We start from the raw sequence: 12,838 nt of genomic DNA on the forward strand, positions 1-12,838 counted from the left end.
CTGTACTGTGCTTAAGGGCAGAAGTTTTTGGCAGCGACAGCGGCAACCGACACAACTGTGAGGCTTTTCACTTCAAAACCCAGGTTTCTACAGGAATTGGAATTCATCTAGCCCTCATCCTGACTTTTCGTCGCAAGGCCGCTACTACATTTCCGCGCTACGTAATCGCCGTGTCGCGGCACGTATGCCGCCCACTTGGTTGCTGACGTGGCAGCCTGCTCGGACCATCGCCTATAAAAAGCTGGCCCAGCCTGCATCTGGTCTCATTTTGGCAGCGGCAGAGGCAACCGACACAACTGTGAAGCTCTTCACTTCTAAACCCAGGTTGGTCAAAACGCTTTTTGCTCGTGACTACGCCAAGTTGTTGTCTGTTGCTGCTGCTACTGCCAAGTGTTTGTGTCCATTGCTGATATGTCGCCGGATATCAGAAAAGCGCTAAAAGAGTTTAGGCAATAAATGAGCGACATGAAAAGTACAATTGAGAAGGAACTAAGAAAGGAGTTCAAAGAACTGAAGTCGTCAATCGACTTTTTCAGTGAGCAATTTGATGGAATGGCCAAGCGCTGTACAAAGATTGAGAAATAAATGTGTCACTAAAAAGAAAAACGCCGCTTTGTCTGAGGAGTGCAGTCAGCTTAGAAAATTACCTATGGATTCAGAGCAAAGGCTTACAAATCTATAGCAGTACTCGAGGAACCGTAACCTTGAGCTCAAAGGTATTTCGCTGGTGGAGGACGAAAGCCTCCCCGCTGTGTTAAAGCAGCTGAGACGTCATCCAGGAGCCAATCAGTGAGGATGACATGGGCGCTTGATATCGTGTGCCCAAGAAGGATGGCGGCTGTCCGAATGTTGTTGTGCAATTTAGCACACGTGGAAAGCGCAACACTGTCCTTGAGAACGCCCCGAAGACCCCTGTCAGCCATTCAGACCTGGGGTTCACTGGTGATTCTCTGGTATATGTCAGTGAACACTTTTGTATGACTCTGAAAGAACTGATCAGCAGGACTGTCGCTTGAAAAAAGGATAAAGGGTGGAAATACGCATGGACAAAGCACGGAAAAATTCTTGCCAGGAAGATGGATACATCGCGTGTGCTTCATGTAACCTGTGCCGACGATTTAGAAAAGATTTAAAGAAGACTGAAAGACGCCTCTCAGCCACTTTTCTGTTTGACAGTCATGCCTAGCTGCTTGTTAACACCAGATGACGTAACAAAACTGCATCGGTAAAATAATCCTAAAAATTGCTTATCATTTTTTCACCTTAACGCTGGATCCGCTCACAATAAGGAGGACAATCTGAATGATTTCATTTCTTCCTTTGGTTTTTCTTTTGATATTATCGTGCTTTCTGAAACTTGGTACCAATATGAAAATGAAATTTTTAAGTTGTCAGAGTATGACAGCCATTATCTCAACCGTCCTTCCAGTAGAAGAGGCGGTGTACTGCGCATCACAAAAAAGGCCGTATCACCAGAAATAATTGAAACATACACACAAACAACTCCTGATTTTGAAATCTTGACGGTTATTTCTCCCACAAACATTTTTACCGTTCTGTACCGCCCAACATCTGGCAATATACCAAACGTTTTTTTCATTTTTGGATAATTTTTTAGATTTTGTGAACTACAACAATTACAACCTTGTATTAGGAGGCGGTGTTAATATTAATATTCTTCTTGCCTCAAAAGCTCGATCAGACCTCATTACAATACTCGATGCCGACACCTGTATTATCACCTTTAACAGGCACAACCGAATTCATGACGATACTGAAAGATTATTAGATGTATTTTTAACAAATTTAAACAATGGGAAACATCATTCTGTGATGACCCCCATAATGCGCAGGTCCACACGGGACGGAGAGGAAAAGAGACACCGTATGGCTCAGTTTAAACAAACAGGTATATTCAATAATTACACATGATTAAGGTTATACATCAGAGGCTGGGGCGTCCGAGCTTACGTGCCGACGACTTCATGGGGGCGATGGAGTGGCTCCGGAGTTGGGCTCGAGCGGTTGCTGGCAGAAGCTGCACGCCGTCGGGCTTCGGCGCTGAAGGCACTCTTGGCGAACGATGTCGACCTCAGCTCAGACTGGACTGCATCCGTTTACATGTGCTTTTAAGCACTTGATTAACAAAGGACTAAGGGCGGTCATTTCCAGTGGCCCGCCCAAAGCATCAATTCTCCAATCCAAAATAACATGCGAGATGGGGACAACCCCTTGGGTTGGGCTTAGCCTCGAACCCAGAGTCTGTTAACAATACAAACTAAATAAACAACAAAAACGCCACCACTCTCTCTCAAGTGAGAGTATACACAGGCTCTCTCTTCGGAGCTAATTCACTAGCGCCTGTCTTTCCACATTCTTGGCGAGTACTGCCTGTCCGCCATGACAGGTGTCCGTCACGGCCCTTCTGGGAATGCGCTTTTGTTCACGAGGCACGGCGGGAAGCTGTGGGTGCCTTCCCGGCGATAGCCCACGTCGAAAGGGGAAGGAGGGAAAGAATGTTGTCTTCGCGGTAGCGCATAGCGTCGGCTGTGGTACGGCGCGCTCTGGCCCGCTGACAGCTCCCTTGTCCTGGAATGTGCCCGGGAGGGCCGCACCTGGAACGGCCACGCAAATTGGGGAGGATAAAGCCTGTTTCCCCGCGGCGGCGGCGGCGGGTCCGGTTGTTCTGGTCGTCACTCAAAGAGCATGGCTGGGTAATTGATGATGCCGCTGTCACGGCGGCGGGTCCCTTCGTTCTGGTCGTCACTCAAAGTGCATGGCTGGGTAATTGATGATGCCGCTGTCATCTGGGTCTCCGTCTACGCCGCGCCGTGGAACGCGGAACCTCGCAGCACACAAGGAATGTCACAATTCTGACCCCATTGGCGCCCAGATCAGCAATCACTTGCCAATATTTCTCATTACCAACCACAAAGTAGCACAACCATCATTCCAGGCAAAGCGTGACATGACATATCAGGATATCAACCCATTTACTCGGGATCAATTTTGCAATGAAATATCTCAAATTAGGTGGGAAGAAGTCCACAACGAATCGCACCCGGACGCTGCTGACGACACTTTTCTGTCATTATTTAAGTTAGCTTATAACAAATTTTTTGCCGCAAGGCAACAAAAAATAAAAAGACTCGTAAATCATGGATAACAAACCATTCTTTAAAACTAATTAAACCAAAGGACGCTGTTTTCAAACGTTTTATTTAAACAAAGGATCCTGAAGTCCTGCGCGCTCTTAAGGCTTTCAGAGACAAAGTGACAATTTTTTTAAGACAAAGCAAAAAAAATTATCTTCACAACCATTTTAACACTGAAATTATGAAACGTAGTGACGTTGCATGGCGAAGACTTAATATGGTTCTTGGTCGCGACGGCCGAAATTCACAGAACCTAGAAGGCTTTCTGTTAAATGGGGCACCAACATCAGGATAATCACTGGCTAAGGCATTCAACGAATTCTTCGCCACTCTGGTGACTGATTACCATGATTCACGGAGCTTAAAAAACATTAGATATTCTCCAGTAACAGCGCATTTTTGAAGCCAACTAACTCTGAAGAAATTTGTGACACGTTTCTCACCTTCAACAGCAGAAAATCTTGCGACTCTGATGACTTACAGATGCGCCCCGTAAAGCACGTCATAGACATTATCAGTCCCATCTTTGAGCATGTGTGCGATCTCTCCTCTGCACATGCAGAGGAGGTATGCAGATAGCAAAAGTGAGTGTTCTTTTCAAAAGTGGCGATAAACATAGCTTTACCAATTACAGACCGTTTTCTATTCTTCCAGTTTTTCTAAAGGTATTAGAAAAGTTAGTTAACAACAGGATGACTGAATTTTGTGAAAACCATAACATACTAGTTAAATCTCAGTTCGAATTTAGAAAGGGACTTTAAGCTGAATTAGCACTTCTAACTCAAAAAGAATTCATTTTGCATGCAAAAGAAAGCAAATTACTAACTCTAGGCGTATTTATTGATTTCTCGAAGGCCTTCGACCCCATAAATCACACTACATTACTTGAGAAACTTGCAATCTACGGATTTCGAGGGGTATTCCTAAGTTTAGTGAAAAGTTATCTCCAGTATCGCCAACAAATAGTACACATTAATACTCACATATCTGATACTAGGCAAATTAACAGCAGGGTGCCTGAAGGAAGTATCCTCGGCCCATTGCTGTTTATTATTTATATTAAAGACATAACATCTATTGATGATTCAGCAGCATTTATTATTTACGCCGATGATACTACCATTTTTCTTACTTCACCTACACTGGTGGGCTCATTGACCGGGCAAACATTACATTGTCTAAGTTGTACAAATGGAGCTCTGTAAAAACATTAACAATCAACACTACTAAAACTAAAGCCCTTCTCTTCAGGGCAAAAAATCCGGACGTGTCCGTCACTGGCAATATATTGATCGGAACATCAGTTATTGACATCGTCCATTCCTTGGGGTCTTATTCCTTGGGGTCATATTCGAGAAACATTTGCTTGTAACTCACATGTCGACATGGTGGCTAACAAAATTGCCAAAGTAGTTGGAGTAATAACCAAATTACGTTGGTTTTTACCGACTAGAATAAAATTAGTTATTTATAACTCACCCATTCTTTCGCACTTTAGCTATTGTCAACTGATTTGGGAGACTACCACTGCCTCTAACATGAACAAGCTGTTATTACTGCAGAAAAAAGCAGTGCGCATCATTTCCGACTCTTCATATGACTCTCATACACAACCCCTCTTTGATAATCGAGAAATTCGTCCAGTCCGCTTTCTGTATGACACGGTACTCAAGCGATACTTTAAAACAAAAAAACCAAGGAAATAATATTGATACGTGCCACTGTGGAAGAAGAAGAAGAAGCGCCTGCATCCGTGGAGAAAGGAGGTGCGGCTCTCCCGCTCGCGCGCTCGAACCACTATGGGACCCCCACAGTTTTGCGTCTCGTCTCCGCTGGTTCTCCTTCGAATTGCTCGTAACATTTGGTGGAGGTGCTGGGTGTCGCTTCCCGGCTACCGCATTCCGCACAGCATCACAACGGACCTCACACCTGTCCACCAGCGACCCAGCCGCCGTATCCACGGAGGGTCACCTGAATTTGGGCCCCTTCCCCCGCCTAAAAGAACAACGCAGCCTCGGCCACCGAGTCTAACTAACATGGCCACTGACACCGGGTCCCCGGAGCCGACCCAGCCTAGCCCTGTGAGTGCAACTGCCATGGCCATTGACCCCCGGCTCCTGGCGCCGATCCTTTGCCACCAACCGCGAACACCGCCATTTTTCACGGTGACGTTTTTCGAAGACACTGAGGATTGGCTGGACACCTTCGAGCGGGTCACCCGCTACAACGGCTGGAGCGAAGAGCGCAAGCACCACAACGTATATTTTGCTCTTGAAGAATCTGCCCAGACGTGGTTTGAAAACCACGAGACTATCCTTCCCACCTGGGAGACGTTTTGCCAGAATCTCCTGGCTACATTCCCCAACGCCGACCGTCGGGAGAAGGCTGAAGCTGCTCTGCAAGAACTGATTCTAACGAATGAAAGTGTGCGCATGTACTTCGAGGACATGGCCCGTCTGTTCAAGCGTGCCGATCCCAACATGACTAAGGAGAAGCTTCGCCATCTGATGCGAGGGGTTAAGCAGGAGCTCTTCGCGGGCCTCGTACGCCGCCCACCCCGCACTGTAGCGGAATTTCTCACCGAGGCGACCACCATGGAGACGACGCTCCAACAACGGACCCGCCAGTACAGTCGAGACATCAACAGCATCGTGCCCGAAACCTTTCGTCGTGCCTAGGCGGCAGTACAGACACAATGCGCGAACTGATTCGGTCAGTTGCCCGGGAGGAACTCCAACGGTTCCGTCTTCCCCAGGTTGCGCCTGGGCCCCTGGCAGCGCTGACAGAAGTCGTCAGGGATGAAGTGCGGCAGGTTGCGCAGGCGCCTCCTGTTCCCGAAGCGCCGCTCCACTTCGATTCCCGACCCACATATGCATCCGTTGTACGTCGCTCGGCTGGCTACGGTCCCGCTACTCCGACACCCGCCATGGGCAACATCTTCTTTCTCCACGGATGCAAGCGCTTCTTCTTCCACAGGGGCACGTCTCACGCGATGACTCTGACGCATACCAGCCATCGACGTGCTACAGCCTATCACCCACAGAAAAACAGATTGGTAGAGCGCCTTAACCGCACTCTAGCCGACATGCTTTCTATGTATGTTGACGTCGAGCATCGAACTTGGGATACCATTCTTCCGTACGTAGCGTTTGCCTACAACATCGCCCTGCAGGAGACAACCCGACTGACCCCCTTTCAGGTTGTCTTCGGTCGGCAAGTGACCACTCCGTTGGATGCTATGTTGCCCGTTGACCCCTACTGCGACTCTGACGTTGACCTAGACGCAGGCACCTTCGTTCAGCGTGCTAAGGAAGCGCAGCAATTGGCACGCCTGCGAATTAACTGCCAACAGGAGACTGACGCCGCTAGGTGCAACCTCAGACGCCGCTTGGTCAGTTACACGCCTATCGACTTGGTATGGGTGTGGACACCTGTTCGTCGCCGCGGCCTTTCTGAAAAGTTGCTGCGCAGATTCTTCGGCCCTTACGAAGTAGTGCGCCGCATCAGTGATGTGACGTATGCAGTTACTCCCGTCCTTGCGGCTTGTTCATCGCGCCGGTCGCACCGTACTGAAGTCGTGCACATTGTTCGCATAAAGCCTTACCACGACAGACTCCCTGACTGAACAGCGGTTCACTGCAGCTGTATTTTGCTGATATTTTCCTCCTAGTCGTATCGTGGCGATGCTGCAGTAGAGGGGGCAGTGATACGTGCCACTGTGGAAGAAGAAGAAGCGCCTGCATCCGTGGGGAAAGAAGTTGTTGCTCTCCCGCTCGCTCGCTCGGACCACTTAGGGACCGCCACAGCTTTGCGTCTTGTCTCCGGAGGTTCTCTTTCGAATTGCTCGTAACAATATCATTGCAGCATTGTCGAACCTGATGAGAAATGATAATGTTTATGAAACACGTCACCATGAGATATGGCACATTCCATCAGTGCGCACAAACTACGGCACTCAGACATTACGCGTTTGATTACCGTCCTTACTAAACATTCGTAATCTATGAACAAAAAATCTGTAAGCTCAAAGAAAACGTAGAAGAAAGACTACGCATTTTCCTACAGTTTTTAACACTTTCATCAGCGTGTCCCTTTCTATTGTTTTTTCTAACGTTCAGAATGTTGGTTTTGTTATCCTGTGTCCACCTGTACATCCTTGCTCTCGGACTTTGTTTTACTCAGCCATTATCCTTGTATATACCTTGTGTAATTACCCAGAATATTTTTACTAGTATATTGTTAATTGCTTGTCTACAGATATTAATGAGAGATTTGTTCATTTAGTTTTCAGTCGTCACTATATGTTCTGAATTATAAATTTGCAACAGACTTTGCCAATTAACTATCATTTATGCATGTCTGTACGGGCATGAATTGTTAAGGGGCACAGACCCCGTCAAGCTGTCTTCTTCAGCTTTTTGTATGTGCTCCAGACCTCTGTAAAGGTGTTGATTAAAGTTGAATGAATGATGTTCAGTCGAGAAAAGAACGAAATCAAAGAGCTGTTGGAAGAATAGCATTAGGTGCCCACGGAAAAACTAAAAACGAGGCAGTACTTCAGGAAATGGGCTGGGCATCGTTCGAAGCACGGGAAGCTCAGAGTAAAATACTATATGAAGAATGCCTGAGAAAATCGGACTGTTACAGGTGGGCGGCTAAGGTATTTAAATACTTACACAGAAAGAGCGTTGACTCAAGATGCCGGAAAAGAACTAGGAAATTAACCAGTGAGTAACCAGTAACACAAAGACGGAGAACGAAAGAACATTAAACGACAGGTTAAAAACGCGGAAAGTAAAAATTGTATTGATTCAATGGAAAAGAAGCGTAGTGCAGAACTATATTGACACTGGAAAAAGCAGATCAGGCGGGAAGCGTGCTATGATAGTTCAAGAGGCAGTGCCCTACTCTTTGAAGCTAGGTCAGAGTGTCTTAGAACGCGCAGCTAGAAAAAGGAATTTAACGAAGAAGATTACACTTGTGCTGTGCTTTTAAATCAGTAAAAACAATTGAACACCTCATACTCGATGGTGATTATATCCATACGGATGTCGATACTGGCACTGTCATTATTCCTGAGCCCCAGAGTTTAGACATAAATATGGTTATGTAAATAAACAAAAAGCGATTGGAAGATTGGGGGATGAAACGCACAGAGGTGACATAAGCGTTAACGTGTAGGAAAACTTACTTAAAGAAAATGGCGAATATTAATAACAATTAAGAGAACATGTTGTGAAGCTAGTTGGTGACTTGAAGAAGTTTTGGTTTCTTGAAGTTTTTTCAGCGCTATAACCGACGACACAGAAAGAAGTACACGGGACGGGCGCTGACTCCTACTCTCCCCGAAGATGAATCGACCATGTCACCGATTCCAAAATATTGAGTGTTAGTTACAAAAAATTTAAACACAAAATAAAGAAAAAAACTCCGAACGTGGTGCCAACTCCCACCACTCCGTTTCAAAGGGGATGCCCCTTACTTCCTTCCTTCCTTCCATCCATACATCCACCCATCCACCCACCCGTCCATCTACCCACCCACCCATCCATTCATCCATACACCCACCCACCCACCCATCCGTCCATCCATCCAACCACCATCCAATCCAATCCAATTCATTAACCATCCATCCAACCCTCCACCCATCCATCCATCCACCCACCCATCCATCCATCCATCCATCCATCCATCCATCCATCCATCCATCCATCCATCCATCCATCCATCCATCCATCCATTCATTCATTCATTCATTCATTCATTCATTCATCCATCCATCCACCCACCCACCCACCCACCCACCCATCCATCCATCCATCCATCCATCCATCCATCCATCCATCCATCCATCCATCCATCCATCCATCCATCCATCCATCCATCCATCCATCCATCCATCCATCCATCCATCCATCCATCCATCCATCCATCCATCCAAAGCTATTTCCCACCAATCACCAATTCCCTAAAAAAATTACCAGGAAGTCGTTAAAGATTCTGCCAATTTCAGCTACAGCAGTGCGCGTAACCCCGCCTCACTTTGACGTTCCTTATGATCACGCAGACTATGACAAACATTTATTGACACCCAATATTTTGAAATAGGTAACGTGGTCGATTCCTCTTTGGGGGCATACTCAGTCCAGGATGCTGGCAGCCTTTGCTATCGCGAGAGCCCGCTCGACCAGCCGTTGATGGTTCCTTGATGGACGAGATTAGGTATCGGGCAACCATTGATACCTGCAGCCTTATTCAGAGTTCATCGCTGACCGAACTCTCTCTACCTTTGTTATGGGTTGGCTGTGTATCATTATAGATACCGAGGTGCCACCATCGGTGCCGATTATCTCTCGCATCTGGAGGCTCTGGCTTCGCGGGCGCCTATGTTGTGATTCTGGGGCCGTTGACTAATCTTCTCTCCATAAAAAGCTCGCACATCAGGATCTCTAGTTGTTCACTTCTTCGCTCCGCTTCATATAAAGGCGGGTTCTGAACCAGTGGAGACCGCTACCTGGCCCACTGAAGAGCGGACGCTTGAGTAATGCTTTCCCGTGACCACACAAACGACGCTGTCGTTATCCGCCATAGGCTCCTTGGTGAGCTGAGCGTTGACCAGCACTGATCAATTCAGTCCTCATTGGCAGACAGGTTTCCATGTGATACGAAATCACACTTGTAATTGTAAATGAACTTTCTGATGAGGTGTACTAAGTCAGAATTCCAACTAAGCTGTATAACTTCTAATGGCGGAGTAGTATTCCCCGCGGGCTGGCATACAGTCACCACATTTCTCACGCGTGAGCTCAAGCTGCTGTTGTTGCCGGACGTCTTGCGCTGCGCGATCTTCACGCACAGTTAAACTGCAAGTAAACGACCTTAACCCAGTCCCTTCATCAAAAACACTTGAAAATGAGAAAAAATGAAGCTGGGCTGCTCGCGGGACGCACACGGCAAAGCGGATGTCATGATTGCAGTAAAATTGCGGGAGAGGACCGCGCTTCCCCGAGGCAGAAGTCTTAGTTGTGAGGTGCGCGGCCATGCTCAATGCACGAAATTGCCTGTGCTATGACGTGAAACGGTGATGGCGTCGCCGCGCTCTTGCTGCAACATCATGATCCTGACGAAGTGAATAGTCGTGCTTATCCAGGAATCATAGCGGTCACCGGGGGATGTTTATTCACTGCAGATTTCTGTAGCAAAGTTTCTTCAGTCTGAGAATTTGAGAGCACGCTTACGATCACTTCCCAGGCTGTAATTCCCCTCTTCGTGCATTTACATTATTGCGAGGTTGCTATAGGTAACCTCCCACATTAGGCAGTAGTCGATGGTCGTCTGCCTGTTACGGGATTCCCACGTCATTTGTCCTCAACTTTCAGTTTCTCTGTTTACAATAACCAGGCTGTGCCGCTCACAGAATTCTAGCATTAGATTCCCGTTACAATCTGTTTATCTATCCATACCCCCGATGCAGCCATTCATGTCACCCAGCAGAATAATATCGGCACCGTCTCCAAACTGCTTTATATCGTCATTGAGAAATTTATTAAGATCTGTGTTTTCTCCTGCATTTGTCTCAACTTGTAGCGGCACTGGCATCGCCAGCGGCGCTGATGAAGTTGGCGCGACCTGCCTCGCGCAGACTAGAAGCTCTCACTCGTGAACCGAGAACGCTCTCGGCAGCCGGCCTGGCCAGCAACGTCAACAGCAACACTCCGCCGGCTCACCAGCCGCGGCTACCGGGACCTACAATAAATAAGGAACTCCCACCACACCTGGTAACGCCGGACGTGAGCCCCGACGCACGCAACGCCACTCCCACCAGCTCTGCGCTCCTGCCCGTCCTGTTTCTCCACTTGGCCTTGGCGCTGCACGTCTGTTGTTCGCACCCGGCCTTCGACAGGTTCTTCTCGCCGTCATGTCCGTGCCTACCATCGCACGCGGTGAGCTTCTCCAGCCCTATCAGCGCTCCTTCCTTCCTCGGCTGCCAGGCCTGCCCACTTTTTATGCGAGGGACCCCGTTTTGTGGCTGGCGCTGCTGGACTCGCACTTTCATGTCAACAACGTGTCCAGCCAGTTGCTGCGCTATCAGCACGCCAGCCGCGAACTCCCACCCGGTCTCCTGGCACAGCTGCGGTTGCCGCTTCCCGGCCCCGGCATATACGCTGACTTTAAAAATGGTCTGACGGTGTACTTTAGCTTGGAGCTCCCGCCGACTCACAGCGCTTTTGTTCCCGAATCAGAAGCAGCGGCGCCACTCGACCCACCACCTCTGGCCGCATTTCCTACCCGAGCTGTTTCGGCTTTCTCTCCGCCTGCTCCTACGTCGGCGCCCCTCCCCACACCGGTCTCTTCACTATCGCCGCCACCGTATGTGTCCCCACCCACGGTTCGACAAATGCCAGGCGAGGACGCGCCGGTCTCTTGCCAACCTTCTCATTCAGCTACCTCAAACTACACCCCGGTCTCTCTCAAGTTTGCTTCAGCGGCCCCTATGGACGGCCATCCACCTGTGATCACCCGTCCCACGGCGCCTCCTGCCCAGCCCTGCTTACCAGCTCTGGCGCCTGATCTTGGGCCATCACCGGCAGCACCCTCTGTCGATCTGGGTCCGGATTCGCTGCTACTCCCAAGTTTGCCTGCTCCCTCAAGCCCATCCACAGTGAGCACAACCGTCATTCCTGTCACGAGACACGCGTGCACGTCACCTCAGCGTGTGGTCGCACCTAACGCGCCACCCGAAACGCCTGCTACACATCACTGCCCACCTGGCGCCTCCACCAGGGCCTGTGCCTCTGCGACAGATGAGACAGCCCTGCCGTATCCTTCCCATTCCGACAACTTGCTTCTTGTGCCGCCAGCCACCCGTCCCAATGCCACAGTGAGCTCGTTTTCGCATAAAGCCACTGCACCTCTTCTACCACTTCCCTACACGGCAGTCCGAGTCCCACGCCGCAGATCTCCAGCCCAGTGTCGTGTGCCGTCGTTTCACCGTCGCCAGCGGCTGAGGCATCCCCTCTTTTTCTATGGCGGCGGCTTCCGCACACCGTCCCTTCGTCTGCACCCACTGGGCCAGCGCAAAGCACATATCGCCCGTAACTCCTGCCGGGGGTGCATTTTCTGCAATGACTTTTTCCGGCCCGCTTCAACCCAACTGGCGGTCCCACCAGTACACCTTAAGACTGCAGAACGCCTAGCTCGCCTTCTTTTCCACGACTTCTCCCGGCTGTTCCTTAAGTCATCATCCTCATACTTTTCCTCTCCGCCCTTTGCGCAGCAGCCAGGCTCAACGGCCTGAGTTTGTTTTACCCGCCCGGCTCCCTTCACGAACCTGTGTCCTTGACTTGAACCACCTGTGCAAACTTGTACATACCGTTTCTTTTTTTCCTTAATCGCGCACCGCGCTAGGCGGGGGAGGGGCATCTGTAGCGGCGCTGGCACACACCAGCGGAGCTGATGAAGATGAAGTTGGCGCGACCTGCCTCGCACAGACCAGAAGCTCTCGCTCGTGAACACAGAACGCTCTCGGCAACCGGCCTGGCCAGCAACGTCAACAGTCCTCTCCGCCGGCACACCAGCCGCGGCTACTGAGACCTACAATAAATGTGGTTCACCCTTCCACAAACTATCCCGTGCCATGTCCTTATTCCGGCAATTGTACCTGATACCCAGACGTGTTCCTT

Source organism: Amblyomma americanum, chromosome 5, assembly GCF_052857255.1.
Source record: "Amblyomma americanum isolate KBUSLIRL-KWMA chromosome 5, ASM5285725v1, whole genome shotgun sequence".
Taxonomy (NCBI): Eukaryota; Metazoa; Arthropoda; class Arachnida; order Ixodida; family Ixodidae; genus Amblyomma; species Amblyomma americanum.